Below are 16570 nucleotides of genomic sequence, written 5' to 3'. Positions count from 1 at the left end.
AATTGTCAGCAAACCGATTAAAACCTAAAAGCATTGCTTGTTAACACCTTACGTTAGAAATTTCCTGATTACCTGTTTTTCTCCAAAACTCTCTTGTTTCCACTTGTTTTCTTGGTCTTAACTATTCATTATATGCTTTGTTCAAACATTTATAACCTGATTCAATGTGTTTGTCTCAAGTTGTATTTCATTCTGTCTTAACTCTTGCAACCTGCATGTCCTCATTATGATGGATTAATCCAATAGCAAAGTTCACCTTGTCTGACTGAGGATTATTCATTAATTTTTACTTGTTTATATGACCTTGATCAATCTTGTTTTAGACAATCACTCTGAGCCACTGTCATGATGAGTCAGGATTCTAGATCTCTTATGAAGAACAAATTCATCCTTAAATAAAGTCTCTATACCAAAGGCGAATCTATAGAAAAATGTCACTTGAAAAAAATCAGTGCAGTGCATGAATGAAATTCTCACTGGATCATAAATCCAAAAAGTGATTAATGAGGCTAATAACTAGGAACTTGCAATGAAATCAATGAGACAGCTTGATATGCTTTGAATTGGTGACGGTTAATATCCATTATAGATAAATCACTAAATATCTGGCTACTCCAGTGTTGATTTGTTGGGAGTATGAATAGAGTGGCGATAGGCTAAGGGTATGCATTGGGTCCAGCACAACAAAACTTCCTCTAACCAAGTCTGAGCTAGCTACTACTGAAATAAAAAATCCAACATGCTAATATGTCAATTCTTATTATATATTTGGACATTAGGGAAGTGATGACCAAGGGGGTGGTGAACCCCGTTGGCCAACTCTAAGTCATCTTTCTCAGAATTGCTACATGCCCCCACTTTCAAAAATGTTATTTTAAAAAGAAAGCCATGCCTCTTACTTAGCCAATTTTTTCCAAGATTTAGTGTCAGAAGGAACACAACTTTTAGAATGATAGCAAATGAAAAATTTGAAAATTTATGCTTTATGAGCTTTCAATTTATTGTCCCCTGGGTGCAAATATAACTTTATGATACTGAATCTGGATCCTGTAAGCATTCCTCCTTTGTCAGCTAGTTGAATGTTAAGCTTCATCAATAGAGAACACTGGAGAGGTTGTGAGGTGTTAGGTGCTGGAAGACACATCGCTTCTAAGACCCTACTCTTTACTGTTATTCAGTAATTTTTATAATTATTATTGTGCTTTAGGAATTTGTATTTTAAAGAATATATGTATGACTATTAAAGAATATAAGAAAGAAACTTCTAATTAGCACATTTGTTTTATCTTTAAGAAACATTGCCTTCTGCATAGATATTAATTCAGAAAACTACATAAACCATTTGTCCTTGACACAAACAGATTCAGCTTCATATGTTGCTTTCATCATTAAATTCACAATTATGTTATTTTTGTCTTCAACTTCTGTGGTGCTTCATATTCCAGTCTTTAAGCAGTATATTCAAAATTTTATAGAAAAAGATGATCACGAGAATGAAGAATATTATTTCAATTCAATGATTCCAGGTGATTAGAGTTTCTGTGTTTAAATTTTGTTAACTCCTGAGATATTTAAAAGCTTTTAGAATCAATCTGAAAGAAACAGACACATGCACAATATTGAAATTTTTAGAATTTCATATACTATGTGCTTTTATGAGTCTCAAGTAAACCTTCATATTCACATACTTTCCTAACTATAAGTGTACATAGTATTTTATGTGAAAAGGTTTCTCAATATTCAAACAAATGAAAGTATTCTTTGATAACTCATGAATAGACATAGATTTTTGTATCTGGCTATATGGTCTATGAATTGCAAAGAGGATCTATTTTGGCAAGGTCCTTGATGCATTTGCAGAAGTTGTTTCATTAAGAAAATATAAATAGACTAAAATTTAGTTTGTGTAGTACACGTTGAGTTACATTATTTCCCCAGACTAATATTTATCTATAAGGTTTCCCCTTTTATAAAGAAGACATTTCTATAAAAAGCACTAATGCATTACACTTTTTTTCTTGTACTTTGCTATTTTTTTCTTTCTACTGGCATGACTTATGTTCAAAGTGTAGTAAAGTAAAATATTTAGTGTATATTTCTTTTCTAGACATTATAATAATTCATTTTATTACCAATTATTGCTACAGCATTTTCTCCTAGAGAAGAACACTATAAAAGTCTATTTCATGTGTCACAAAAAAATCATTATGCCTCTCTTTCTTTCAACTGTTTTAGACACAACTCTGGTCAGACAGAAGAACTGCTCTTAAGTTGGTTCCCTTATTTGTTATTTTCTTTTAAAACCTTGTTCTGAGTCCAAAGGCTGTAATGAACAACAGGTGAATGTAGGCATTGGAGAGCTTTTTGCCATTTACTACCTTTTTTCCAGCATAGACTTTAAAAATTCTTGCACGTGATATTTGGCTCCTTATTCCACCTACAATTTAGTTTTTAATATGTTATGAGAAGAGAATAAGTAAATAATTATACACATTTCTGACTTGTATATCCTCAGTATACCAGGCATTAAAGTAGGTGGAGGTATCATACTTGACAAGGGAAGGACAAGAAATGTGAGATCTTATTGCAGGACAGAAATCATGTAACATTATAATCTAGAGGGACTGGACTAAACCTGCTGGACCATGTCTATAATTCCTAACTAAAGGGAACTAGCCTTTTCTTTTCTTTTATGTATTACTATCCAATTGCAAATTGTCGTTACTAAAGCAAAAATAATAACTCAAGTTAGTCAAGGTCTTATGTGGAAAATATCTTCAGTCTTTCTAACCAAACATTTTACCAGATTGCATAGTTTTACATAGGAAGCCAGTTATGACTATCTAGAGTTTTGAAATAAAGAAAATTTTCATGAGAAAATATTTTGCATTTCATGAGGGATATGAATTGGAAACACCCATTTAACACAAAGAACTGCCTAAACACCATGCTAAGAGAGTTGGCTAAGTTTAGTCCAGCTTATATGTGCGCTATGTCATGGATTTGTCCTGGAAGGTGACCCTTGCCTTCATGCTGAGGCTTTGCTCAATAAAATGTGATCCTGCCAAATTGCAAAATTACCCTGTCTAACTCATCTTATCTAATAATCAATCATGTACACTTAATATTTATGCAATTTTCTATTTCCATATAGCCAACTACTCTCTTTTTGGTTTCCTTATTTTTATTTCCTCATATTCCCTTTTTATTCACAAACAGATTCTCTTTAAAAAAGTCTCAGTTAACCTTTGCCTTAGTTGGGGTTGAGTTCAGTACATATTGCAGTCTCTATCCTCTACTTCAGTAGTCAAAATAAAATTTGTCTTGCAATTATTGATAAGGATGTTGCTCAGTGTTTCTTTTTTTTTTTCGACATGCACACATATATTCCATATAATTGTATTTGTTTACATAGAAGAGGGTTCTTTATCTATGTAATAAACATGCACATCCTGCACATGTATTTCTGAACTTGAAATAAAAGTTGAAATAAAATAATAAAAATATAATATATAAATATTTTATTTATATGTTATATAAATGTATAATATATGGATTCATTATATGTTACATATATATATATATATATGAAGACATTTCTTAAAATAAAAATATATCTAGTCTTTCTGGCCCTCTCAAGGAAACAGACTGAGTTTCTAGTGAATCTCATTTTATTTTCAGTTTAAATATATACATAGATAAGCATTAAAAGTGAATTACTACAGGTTTTCTGAAATTAAAATTGTACATTATTTAATGTTTAACAAATACTAAAAATTTCAAACAAATCAAGAAGGCATAGTTTTTCTAAAATACAGTGAAGTATTTAGTCCATACCTTGATATACGCTGGCGGCATTAAATGGCATGATTTTCTGTATCACGCCTGCCTGTCTTAGATCTCAAACAGATCTACTCTCTTTTCTTTCTTTCTTACCTTAACAAACAGTTGATAATCAAGCCACATATTATGACAAAGAGAGTAACAATTGCCATGCAGGCCAGCACATCCATAGAGCAGTGCTGCAACTAGGTGAGGTTGTGGGTAGGTGGCAGCAGGTACTTGGTTCCATTGTGGTGCATGGCAAACTCAATCCAGAAAAGTTTTTGGTCCAAGGGTTTCAGAGACTGATCATAATAAATGATTGATAACTACATCACATTCTTTTTACAGATAATGGAAAATCAAATAGACATTGACTTATATAATGATGTGTATTGTGCACTATGTCATGGATTTGTCCTGGAAGGTGACCCTAGCCTTCATGCTGAGGCCTTCCTCAATAAAATGTGATCCTGCCAAATTGCAAAATTACCCTATCTAACTCATCTTGTCTAATAATCAATCATGTACACTTAATATTTATGTAATATTTCATATAACGAACCAGAAAACACAAATATGTGAAATTTTTGTGTACATGTTAAAAATGAATGTCACATAAAAGTGGATGAAAAATAAAATATTTTATTTCATGGTGGTTATAGAGATTTTGGTTCATGGGCTAGAATTTGTTTCATGCATAAGATTTCAAGATGTAAAAAGATAATTTAAGAGAGAACAAGTATTTTTAGCCTAGAAATTGAAATCAGATAAGTCCAAAGGGTTAAAAAAGTCATTTGAGAGTACAGAAATTGACTTATCCATTAAAAAAAAAATAATGGACCTGGTGTACAAGTTTCAAAATAATATCAAAGTCTAGAGATAGCAGACAAATCTGACGAGGTCAGGTACACGTCAGGACAAAGCTCATAAGAAGTTGGCACTGACCAAGAGTTGGAATTAACATTACATCAGTGGATTCATGGCTAGAAGTATGAAAGCGGATGGCCTTAGCTTGAATCCTAACCTGATATCTACTGGTCCTTTTTTTAAACAATGTATCTGTTCCAAGTTTTTTTAATTGCTAATTTGAATGAATAAGAATTGTATCTTGCCTGATTATTTTGAGTCGTCATGTAATGATTCTCAGAATACTTGGTAGAATTATTCTCTTCATAAAGTGATTGTCAGTAAATGATCAGTGTAATTACTATTTTTCTTGTATTGGTATTTTAGAATCTAAGTGGCTTTCAATATTTTACTTTGTGGTGTTGCAGTTCCATTTGTTTCTAGTGTTGAAATAATTATGGTCTAATAGACAAAGAATAAGGATGCATATAAGTATATCGCTTACCAAGTCAAAACCAAAAAGTGCTAAAACATGGCACTGTAGCACTAGCAATGGAGGTAACTTCTCTCATTGTTACTTAAAAAAACACACGGTGGAACGGTGTTTTTCAGAAGAGGGCACTAATTCTGATATATTTTTTCATACAGTTGGGTTTCATAATACAAAGAACCAATACAATGTGTGCCACACACATTCAGTCTGTATCAAATAATTAAAAATTGGCATTTTTCAATATCAGTGCTGTTTATTAAAAACTATTGCTATTACTAATATAATAGTAATAGCATAACTGAAATTAATGTATATGCTGAAATAATTTTTAAACCACATATTTCTGGTTTCATACAATTTGGCTATTAAACAGAAATATTCCAACTTATCTCTTTCAGATCAACTATCTTTTGATTTTATAATTCTTCCAAATAAGCAAATCAACAACACTGTAAGAACAAGTAAATGGCTACATTCATACTAATATCACCTCTTTTCAATAATTTTTAAAAGGCAAATTTGAAAGCTCTAGCTGTTTACAAATTATCAATGATGGGATCAAAATGTAGTGTGAAAATTTGTAAAACATTGAATATGATGGTAATTAGAGATTGACTATGTCATGATGACTACAGAAAATAAATCATCAGGAATGCTTTAGAAACAAAAGAAATGTATAACCAATAGGAGATCACAAATATGTTTAATTGTTTTATCATGGTAACTTTTAAAATATGTATTTATATTCCATAATATCATTTTATATGCCTTCAATATACACAAAAAGTATTTTAAAATGAACATTTGATGAGTTCTCATGCTGAAAGACAACATAAGTGTCCTGAAAATTGGTCAGTACTGTAATAATATTTACAGTTTTCTGCTTCATCTTTGTCCTCAATCTTCCTTATAATCTTTCTGTTACCATCTTTAGCAATTCCTATTATTTCACTTTTTGGCTATTTTAGAACTTATGCACTATCCTAAAACTCCTGAAAAATGTTTTCACTAAATCAAACAAACAAAAAAACATACTGTGATAAAATGATGTATTGATCATGGCCTTTAGGTGTTGCAAAAAATATATGTACTCAGCACTGTGTTCATGTTCAGAATCTCTGTAGCTCCCTTGGCCTTCATGTGAGAAAGTATGAATAGATGCTATGAGCTTAAAAAATTTACATTCGTGTAGGGTCATTAATGACTGCTTTTAATGTATTGAGCAAATCTGTAATTTGTATTGTTTTTGAGTCCAATCTAACAGCTTCCCCCTTAGCCTTCATGTGAGCAAAGTTACCAGGTGGATCTGTAATAAAGGAAGGCCCACCGTAGGGATTCCATGGTATATTCCCTCATACATTCCATTAGATCCATCATGAGTTATAAATGCTTTAGTTTGTGGATGATCTAAGAGTAGATGATTTTTTGAAAAAGTATGCATTATAAGTCTTAGAACTAAAATGAGCAATGCACAATATGAGTCAATGAAACAGGCAGTGTTCTCTAGATCACAAATTATTTTAACAGTAAAACTGCGTTAAAATCAGTTTCAGATCACAAAGGAAGAAGCACCAAGTCCTCTGGGGCAGTAAGTGAAGGCTACACATTAAGACATGGTATGTGACTTGAGACTTGAAGAATTAATACAAGGTTGTCACATGGACAAATAGAGAACACTGTGGATAAAGATAATTGTGTATCACCCATTTCTCATTACAACCTTCCCCCAAAAAAGAAGCAGCATGCATGCCAGAACTTGTTCTCTTAGAGAAATGATGAAGTCATTGAGTATGATAGGGCATAGTATCCAGTGCAGCAGGGAGTGGGGTGGTGGGGGTGCTTGGATAGAGGAAGGATAGGCCATACTCCATCATGAAATGTGTTACCACCACTCCATGATAAAAATAGGGGATTTACTCTCATAGAAAATGAAGCAACTGGTAATGAAAGAAGAGCTGTCCTTTTTCTGTTGCATTTGCAACATCTATACATTAGGAGAAAGAGTAGGTGTGATGATTGAATTAGGAGACAGACAACCCAGAAAATTATTGGAAAACAATTTTGTGAAAGGTAACGACACTTGAAATTAAGATAGTTTGTTTCTGGCCATAAAGAATGCGACTGTGTATAATAAAATGTCAATACCTTTTAGTTTATTATATTTTTCCTAGGACTGGAAGACAAATGTAAAGAAGTTAGATTTTATTTTTGACTTTTTAAATGATAAATGGTGAATCAATTATTATTTCAACGGTGTGTTTTCCGTTGAACCATTTTCATCCTCACAGGCTGTTACCCAAGTTTTCAATATTTGATCCTCAGAATCTTACTGAGAAGGTGATTCTGGACAACCCACCATATTGTTGAATATTGGTAATAAGGTATCTGATTTCCTGTCATCAAATTTCCATAGAACTATATAGATAAGGGAGCCTAACGATGAGAACATGCGGACACATAGAGGGCAACAACACACACTGAGGCCTTTCAGAGGGTGGAAGGTGGGATGAAGGAGAGGAGCAGAAAAAATCACTAATGGGTACTAGGCTTAATGCCTGTGTGATGAAATAATCTGTCAAACAAACTCCCATGACACAAGTTTACATATGTAACAAACTGGAACGTGTGTCCCTGAACTTAAAAGTTTTAAAAATGAATGTACTTTGTTCTATGAGTAAAATTCAAATTATAGCATGTCTGTTAGAATTCTAAAAAGATTGAGTTCACCCGGTCAAATGCCTTCCATATGGCTAATAAGGAAATGAGGACAAGTTAAGTAACGAGAACTATTAGAAGACTGAAGTAAATAGAACAACTATATTATCTTGACTCATTTTTATATTGTCAAGTTAATTGCAATCATGAGGTTTCATATATAGTGACTTAGAGAATTGTGATAATAAATTAAAACTTCAAATATTTAAGTAATTGTTAGGCAGACCTAATCCTAGTATAAAGAAGAGTAAAAAGTTACTACTAGTGGTCTACACCTATTTTATTAATGTATTTGATACATACATATTCATCTTACAAATTTAATGTTAATCTTTTCATTTCTAAAAACTGAAATGAGAGGGAGTTTACTTATATTCACTTGTTCCATAAATTAATCTTATATTTGATAATTTACTAAAAAAGCAAATCTATGTCATCATCTACGTATGAGAGATCCATTAATCTACTTAGAAAGTACACATAATTTGTTTCGGATTACAAATTATTAAGTGCTACTTCTATAAACTCATACCATGAAACAGAGGAAAATTTGTTTTTTCCCCCTATGTTGAAGGAGTGCTGGGAGAGTCTCCGGACCACATATTTTTGGTGTGTGTCTTGGTTTTTTAGATAATATTACCAAGACTTTCCCTGGGTCTGGATTTCACCCATTGCTGCCTCTGGGACAAGTTAGTCTAATACAGGAAAGCTTATTTCTCTTTTTAATTTCTTTCTTTTCTCTTTCTTTCTTTCTTTCTTTCTTTCTTTCTTTCTTTCTTTCTTTCTTTCTTTCTTTCTTTCTTTCTCCTTCTTATTTTCTCCTCATCTTCCCCTTTGATGCCTCCTGTAATGGAATTTAATAGAAGGCATCACCATCATTTGGTTCCTCATTACAAGTCAGTTCTTCTCTGTTTGGTACGGGTTGATACTTGGTTAGAGCCGTCAGTCGAGTGGAGGTGGTTCTGTTAACTATGGATTCTATGGTTGATTGGATGCTTCTGATGAGGAGGGACAAACGGCAAGGGAGCATTAGGCAACGTTTTAATACAGCCAACACCACCCCTAATGTTTTAAAACCACCAAAGGATGAAAATTAACCTTCTAAGACGGAATCTGGAGACCATCTGAGTTCCAGGTCTGAACTGGGGCATGAGCTATCTTCCACATCCTTGCAGTTATTTCTATGATAGCTTTCCCGTTACCATTAATTTCTAGGCAGCAATTCTTCAGGCTCCACTTTCTACATACTCCTTCTTTCTGGGCTAGGAGGTAGTCTGAAGCCAGTCTATTCTAATAGATGGTGTTCCTTGTTTCCCTGTGGTGTGCTGGGCCAGCAAGTCTAAAGTATTTGCTGTCTTATTAGTGATGATTTCAAGTACTGCCTGCAATCTTACGATGCAATTAAGCATGTAAATAGGGGTACAGTACCCCCGACCTATCTTGTGTCCAGGTACCTATAGTATGTATGGTACAATAAAGTCTTAACTACTATGTTTCTTATCTATGGAGTGTGCATGGAGTGATGGCATCCTAATATGGGTCGTCCTCCTTCTAGAACAGATATGGGGATCAGCACAAACAAAGCAAACAGTAGCATTCTTACGGCCAGCATGGGCAGTAAAGGCATGTAGGTGGTTGGTTAAAGCAATAGCACAAGAGCAGTATAATGAATAATACAAAGAAGATTAGTGGGCCTAAGATTTCTGGCCACATTGACTCGTTTGATGATGATTCTTCAAGCTTTGGCTGTGCATAGACTAGTCAACTCTTGGTGTGACTAGAGCAGGGCTTACTGTTTTCTCAAGCTTCCACCATGCATAGACTGGTCATCTTCCAGAGTGACCAGAGCAGGGCTGTTGTCATCTGCACTGGCACCATGGTAGCATTGCAGGATCAGCTGGGTCGGATGGTCTAGGTCCTGCTGGCTTGTCCACTGGTCCTGGGCCGATGGTTTCAGCTGACTGTGGTGGATCCAAAGCACAACACCTGCAACTTTAACAACAGTGGGAGTGGACAAGATCACAGTATGGGGCCCATCCCTTAAGGGGCACAGAGTAGTTGGATTCTATTTCTTAACCTAAGCAAAGTCTTAACATTTGAAAGGGTGCACTGGGTATGCCAGACTTATAGGCATTCTTTCCTGTGCCCAAAATAGACTTTTTTCATGGCCATACCTAAAGCCTGCATTTGTTTCCTTAAAGTTAGTTTTTGTAGTTCATGGAGATTACCTTTAATCTGACTTATGATTGGTGGTGGCCGGCCAAACAAAATCTCACAGGGCAAATACCTAGTGTGGTTTGTTTTGTGGGGGTGCACCTGACTCAGAGAAGGACCATGGGCAAGACCTGGTCCCGCCTCAGATGAGTTTTCTGACAAAATTTCTTCAGCAGCTGCTTGAGTGTCCCATTCATGCACTCCATCTTTCCTGAGCTCTGAGGCTGGTAGGCTGTGTGAAACTTCCATTTTATTTTTGATAGTCGAGTTAATCCTGAACTATTTCAGCCACAAATGCTGGTCCATTATCTGACCCCAAAGTTAGGGGCAGTTCAAATCTGGGAATAATGTCTCTTAACAACACCTTGGTCACCTCTCATGCCTTCTCTGTCTGGGTGGGGAAGGTCTTGACCCATCCTGAAAAGGTACAGACAAGCACCAAAATGTACTGATAACCCCCTGCTCGGGGCAATTCGGTGAAGTCCATAAGCAGGTTTTCACAGGGCACGGCTTCTCTTTCCTGAATTCCCGGGGGCTGAGTGGGCCCTTTTCGGGAGTTGTTCTGAGCACAAGTTAAACACTGTTTACAAATGGCTCAAATAATAGCAGTGATTCATAGCACATAGAAATGATGCCCTAATCATGTCTCTAGTGCCGTTTTTCTCATGTGAGTTCCTTGGTGGAACTGTTTTACAAATCTGGGGCCGACATTTCAGGTATGGCTAGCCTCCCATTGAAGAATTTCCACCATCCTCCTTCAAAGTCATTCCCATTTTCCTGGGCAAACTAAGTCCTTTTATTTGGAATGTAGGTTGGGGTCCCTGGAAGGCAAATCTCCGGGAGGAGGGGGCATCTTCTCTTTAGAAGACTTCTTCTTTAGAAGGTGGAGTCGCCATTGCAGCTTATTTTACCTCTTTGTCTGCTTTTCTGTGTCCTTTAGCCTCTAACGCTCCTGCCTTTTGCCTACATTGCATTACTGCTACCTGTTTGGGGGCCCATACCACATCTAAGAGCCATAGAATTTCTTCATTGTACTTTATTTCTTTACCTCCAGGAGTTGAGTCCTTTTTCTTTGCAAGTAGCCCCATGAACATGCAAAGTGGCTAAAGCATATTTAGAGTCTGTGTAAATATTTGCTGCTATCAGACCTATCAGCTCTGCTTTCTGAGAGGAAGTTCCTGTAGACAAAGACTGTGCCTCTACTACTGAGTCCAAAGTCACCACTGCATACCCAGTGTGGCACACCCCTCTAGTATGAAGCTGCTCCCATCAGTAACATATTGAATGTCCAGGTCTCCGAGGGGCCTGTCTGTCAAATCTCTCTGGCTTGAGAACACTTCATCTACCACATCCACTCAGCAATGAAGGGGGCTTCCTGACATTGATTCAATGGGGAGCAAGGTAGCTGGGTTTAGGGTATTCACAGTTTCTAAAGTTATGCAGGGATTTTCACATAAGAGCCCTTTTTATTGAGTTATTCTTGGATTTGGTAACCAATGGTGTCCCCTTTGGTTGGTCAAAGTTATAACTGAGTGTGGTACCTGGATTGTCAGTTGCTGTCCTAAAGTCAGTTTATTAGCTTCCTGTGCTAGCAAAGCAGTGACAGCTAGTGCCTTAAAACAAGGAGGCCATCCAAGTGCCACAGAATTCAATTGCCTGGATAAGTGTGCCACTGGGTGATGTCATGACCCTATGGCTTGAGTTAGAACTCTTACGGCCATTCCCTTTTGCTCATGGACATATAAAAAGAAAGGCTTAGTTAGATCTGGCAGTCCTAAAGCTGGGGCCTGAGTCAAGGCTTCTTTGATTTCCTTAAAGGCCTTCTCCTGGTCGGCCTCCCAGAGGAAGGGCTCCTTTTTCCCCTCTTTTTGGCTTCATATAACGACTTAACCACGAGCAAGAAATTCAGGATCTAGATGCGGCAGAACCCTGCTGCCCCTAGGAACTCTCTTTTCACTGGGTGATTCGAGTAGAAAGCACATAAACAGCCTGCTTCCATTTGCTATGAGCCATCTTTTCCTTTGGTTTATATAGAAGCCTAAATACTGGTCACTTTTAGGCAGATTTGAGCCTTTTTCCCTGACACTTTATATCCTCCCTTCCATAGCAGGTGCAGGAGGTCTTGGTTCCCTTGGAAGCAGTCGTCTCAGGTTGGGACTGCTAGAAGAAGATCATCAATGTACCGGAGCAAGACACAGTCACTATTCGGTGGGGAGTATGCTTTAAGGTCTGAGGCCAGTGCCTCTTCAAAGATTGTAGGAGAGTTTTTAAATCCTTGTTGGAGTCTTGTCCAAGTGTACGGTGATTCATCCCACTGAAAAGCAAAAATAGACTGACTGATTCGTGCAAGCCAGAGACAGAAAAATGTATCCTTTAAATCTAGGACTGTAAACAAAGTGGCCCTTGCTGGAATATGTCCCATTAAAGTAGACGGGTTTGGCACCACTGGGTGGATGGTCACCGTGGCCTGATTTTCCACACACAAATTCTGTACTGGTCTATATTCACCAGACAGCTTCCGCCCTGGCAAGAGAGGGGTTTTCCATGGTGACTGCCATTTGACTATGATTCCATGCTTATGAAGCCGCTCTAAATGTTTGCGGACACCCCGCAGGATCTTGGGGAGTACCGGGTACTGTCGGACCAGAACCAGAGTTGCTCCCGGTTTTAACTCTACCACCACTGGTGCCTGACTTACAGCCAGTCCAGGTGAGATACTTTTGCCCAAACTCCGGGAATTTTAGTAAGCAACCCATGCATTGCATTTACTGCTGGTTCCAGAGTTGTATTTGCATATAGTCTCCATTCTTCAGCTTAGGGAACAGTAAGGGTTAGCGTCATAGCCTCTTGGCGAGGTAGGTTTAAAGTTACATTCCTTTTTGGCCAAAATATAGTCTGTGCCTGCAGTTTTTGAAGTGAGTCTCTTCCCAGCAAAGGAACTGAACAATTTGGGAGGTATAGGAATTGATGTTGGACTTCTCATCCTCCTATAACACACCTCTTTGACCGACAGATGGGCCTCTTTTCAGAGACTCCAGTGCCTCCTACAATAGTTGCACACTTCTTGGATAGTGGCCCTATAGGTTGAGTCACTACTGAGTGTTTAACTCTGGTGTCTACCCTAAAGTCCATTAGCTGGCCTCTCTCTTCTAATCTGACTGTGGGTTCCTCCATGCCCAAAGTGAAGCAGCCTGATCTGTCCTAGTCCTCATATCCTTCATCCCCTGCCAGTCTGATCAGATCAGGGTCTGGTTTCTCCTGGGTGTGGCAGCCCCAAACTGGTGGCCTTACTATACCATGGCCCCGACCCTTATCCTTGATATTATTCTCTGGACACTGATCCTTCCAGTGTCCTTATCTTTTGCATCATGCACATTGATCTCTTTCCAGCCTCAGTGGGCTCTCACATCCCTGTCCATACTGGCCTCTTCCCCGCCCACATCCGTGCCCACATCAGGACCCCTTGCAAAGCCAGCTTCCCTCCCTGTGAGGGCTGCTGCCAGCAAATCAGCCTTTTTCTTAAGCCTTCAATGAGCCTCCCTCTTTGCCTCCTGATCTCGGTTAATGTACAACTTGTGGCCACTTCAGTAAGCTGAGTAGCATTCATGCCTGCAAAACCTTCCACTTTCTGCAATTTTCGCCTGATATCCCCCTGGGCTTGCAATACAAATGCCCTGTTCACCATGCCCTGGCCTCACTAAGTCTTTTATAAAACTGACTGGGGCTTTCATCTGCGCCCTGAAGCACCTCTGAGATTTTCCCTTAATTGATTGCCTTTCTCCTGCCTTCCCTTAAACTTTGCAGGAGTGCCTCTTGGTATCTGGGCAGCTGCTGTAGTTGGGCTGCCTCATTTGGATCCTATGGGGGTCCTCTTGTTTCCCAGAGACGCATTCGCATAGTCCGAACACGACCTGACTGGAGACAGCTTGCTTGATTTTCCTAGCATTTTACCTTAACTTCCTGCAGCGAGCGCTCAGATTTTTTCATCTCAGCAGAGACTGGGGGCGTGTATCCTTTTGAGCTTGACTCCTCAGAGTCAGTAACTCTGGGTAAAGGGGGTTAGATTGGAACATATGGAGGAGGGGTCTCTTTTCCCTCCAGTGGTTCTTGCGAAACCGTTTTTTCTTGCGGCTTTCTTTCTGTCTCCGTGTTTGCCAGAGAAGCTTTCACTCTCCGCTCAGTTCATGCTACAAGCTCCTATGACTTTCTCTTTAACTCTGTGTTTACAGGCGAAGCTTTCACTTTGTCTTTGTAGCTGCCAGCGCAGCTGATTTCTCTGCTCCAGTGCGAGCATTCCGCAATAAGCTGCTAAACAGGGCTGCATTCGGCCATGAGTTAGTATAAGGAAATTTGGTCTGAACGCCATGACTGTCCTCCGACTCTGGTCACCACCTTAAACACATGGCCAGTGGTCTCCCTATCTGTAGTACATTCGGCCGGCCAGCCAACACCAAAAGAGGGCTATTCTAATTCACAGAGAGCTCTCAGCATTCGATGGGTTAACTTGACTTCCTAACCCCCCGCAAAGCCTTTCTTAAAGTTCTTTAACATGCATTCCAATGGGGTGGGTTTCGACGATTTTCCTCCCATTCCCTGGAGGTTATGACACCGCACATTCACCTTTCCTTTCATTTTAGACCAATCAGACCCGGTTGGTCCTACACTTTGCTTGGATAGATGCTGGGATTGCTTCAAGGTCTGAGTTTTCATAATAGTGCTGTTATGAATATGGATGTGCAAATATCTCTTTGAGATTCTGATTTAATTCTTATGGATAAATATCCAGAAGAGGGATTGCTGCATCACATGGTAATCTGATGTTAATTATTTTTTGAGAAACCTCCACATTGTTTTCAGTAGTGCCAAGTTTTTAAACAAACCTCATCACTCAGTTCCTTTGGAAGGAGGTATGTGCCACAAGATACATTTCCTCTATTATTAATGCATAGTCATGCAAGTGTGCGTGTGTGTGCGTGTTTGACTTAGTACATATAGTAAGAATTAAAATAGCATCTTTGCACAGTGGTGGGGAAGATACTGTTAAAACATATGGAAACCAGACTCTTCATTTATAATATTTTAATCACTAGTATGGATTCTTAGGAAAACTAATGTTATTTGTTTATGTATCTTTAATTTTATATTTTTATAGTTCTGCTAAATAACTTGTATTTCTTCCAGGCAGCTTTTCTGTTTAGTCATGAGGATTTATTTACCTGACTATGAGCACAAAGGAAAAGTTACTCGTTATTGGGAAGGCGTTATGTATTTCTCTCAACTATGTAATCTAACATAAAACATTTTTTTCATGTTCTTATTGGACGTTTACATATTCCCTGGTAAAATTCCTGTTTAGATCTTTTAAACATTTTTTGATTAGGTTATTTGTCTTTTTAACATTGAGCTGTAAGCTTTCTTTATATATATTTTTATATAAGTCACTTATCAGGTATGTAACTTGCAAATATATACTTCAAACTCTGGTTTCTCTGTTGACTTTATTGATGGTGTTCTTTGATGTGTGAAAATCTTAATCTTGATGAAACCCAGTTTATCAATTTTATTTTGGTTGCTTCTGCTCCTGGTGTGATATTTAAAAACCTTGCCAATTCAGTGTTCCAAAAAATTTTACTGTGCTGTATATACAATTGTTTTTGGTGCTTTGAAATATTAATGAATTCATCCTGTCATCAACCCCATGAGGTTGATAATACTATGACCACCACTGCCATTTCATTGGTGAGGAAGTTGAAGCAAATAAAGCCCAAGTAACTTGTCCAACACCACATCATCATGTAGTGGTTTCTCAGAGACTTGAATCAAGGGCATCTGGATCCAGAGTGCCAGCTCTTAACCACCATGTTATGCTGACTCTTCTATTTGGGGTCCAGATATTTTCAAAATATAATATTCCCTATTTTCCACTCATGTAGCTATATATTAATGATAATTTTATTACAAATGTATAATTTAAAATATGTAGAATTATTATTCCAGTTATGTATCACTACATGACAAATTGTTCCCAAATGTCAGGCCTTAAAACAACTGTAATAATTTTATTATCATCGCTCAGAGTTTGGGGTTGTTGGTTGGACTCAGGTATGTGTTCCTTCCACAGAGTTTCTTATGTAGCTACTTTCCTATGGTGCCTTGCTCTATAATTATCTGAAGGTCATTCGCTTACATACTTAATGATTCAAGTTGAAGGGATAAAAGTGCTCGTGGGCTACCAGGATTTCTTAGGCATATATTTTTGTCTGTCTGCCAAATTGTCATTTATTACGGGGACTACAGATTGAGTTAAGGAGGAGTGGAGAGAAAAAGAAACATACAAACAAAATATCCAAAAAGAGGGAGAGAAAGAGAGAGAGAACATATTGTGTTTCCAACAGAACTTTGAAAGTTAAGCTGCATTATTTCCACTACATCATTTTTGTTGAGACAGCTACAAGGTCTGCCAAACTTCGAAGGGAG

At 37.6% G+C, this 16570-nt stretch overlaps 1 pseudogene; it reads right to left on the bottom strand.

The window, feature by feature from the left end:
• Window positions 1–3945: 3945 nt before the first annotated feature.
• The window catches only part of LOC117085542, a 29760-nt pseudogene continuing 17135 nt past the window's right edge, over window positions 3946–16570 (bottom strand).

The sequence above is a fragment of the Trachypithecus francoisi genome, unplaced genomic scaffold, assembly GCF_009764315.1.
Source record: "Trachypithecus francoisi isolate TF-2019V2 unplaced genomic scaffold, Tfra_2.0 Lachesis_group1, whole genome shotgun sequence".
NCBI lineage: Eukaryota > Metazoa > Chordata > Mammalia > Primates > Cercopithecidae > Trachypithecus > Trachypithecus francoisi.
This window is presented reverse-complemented; position numbering and strand designations above follow the sequence as displayed.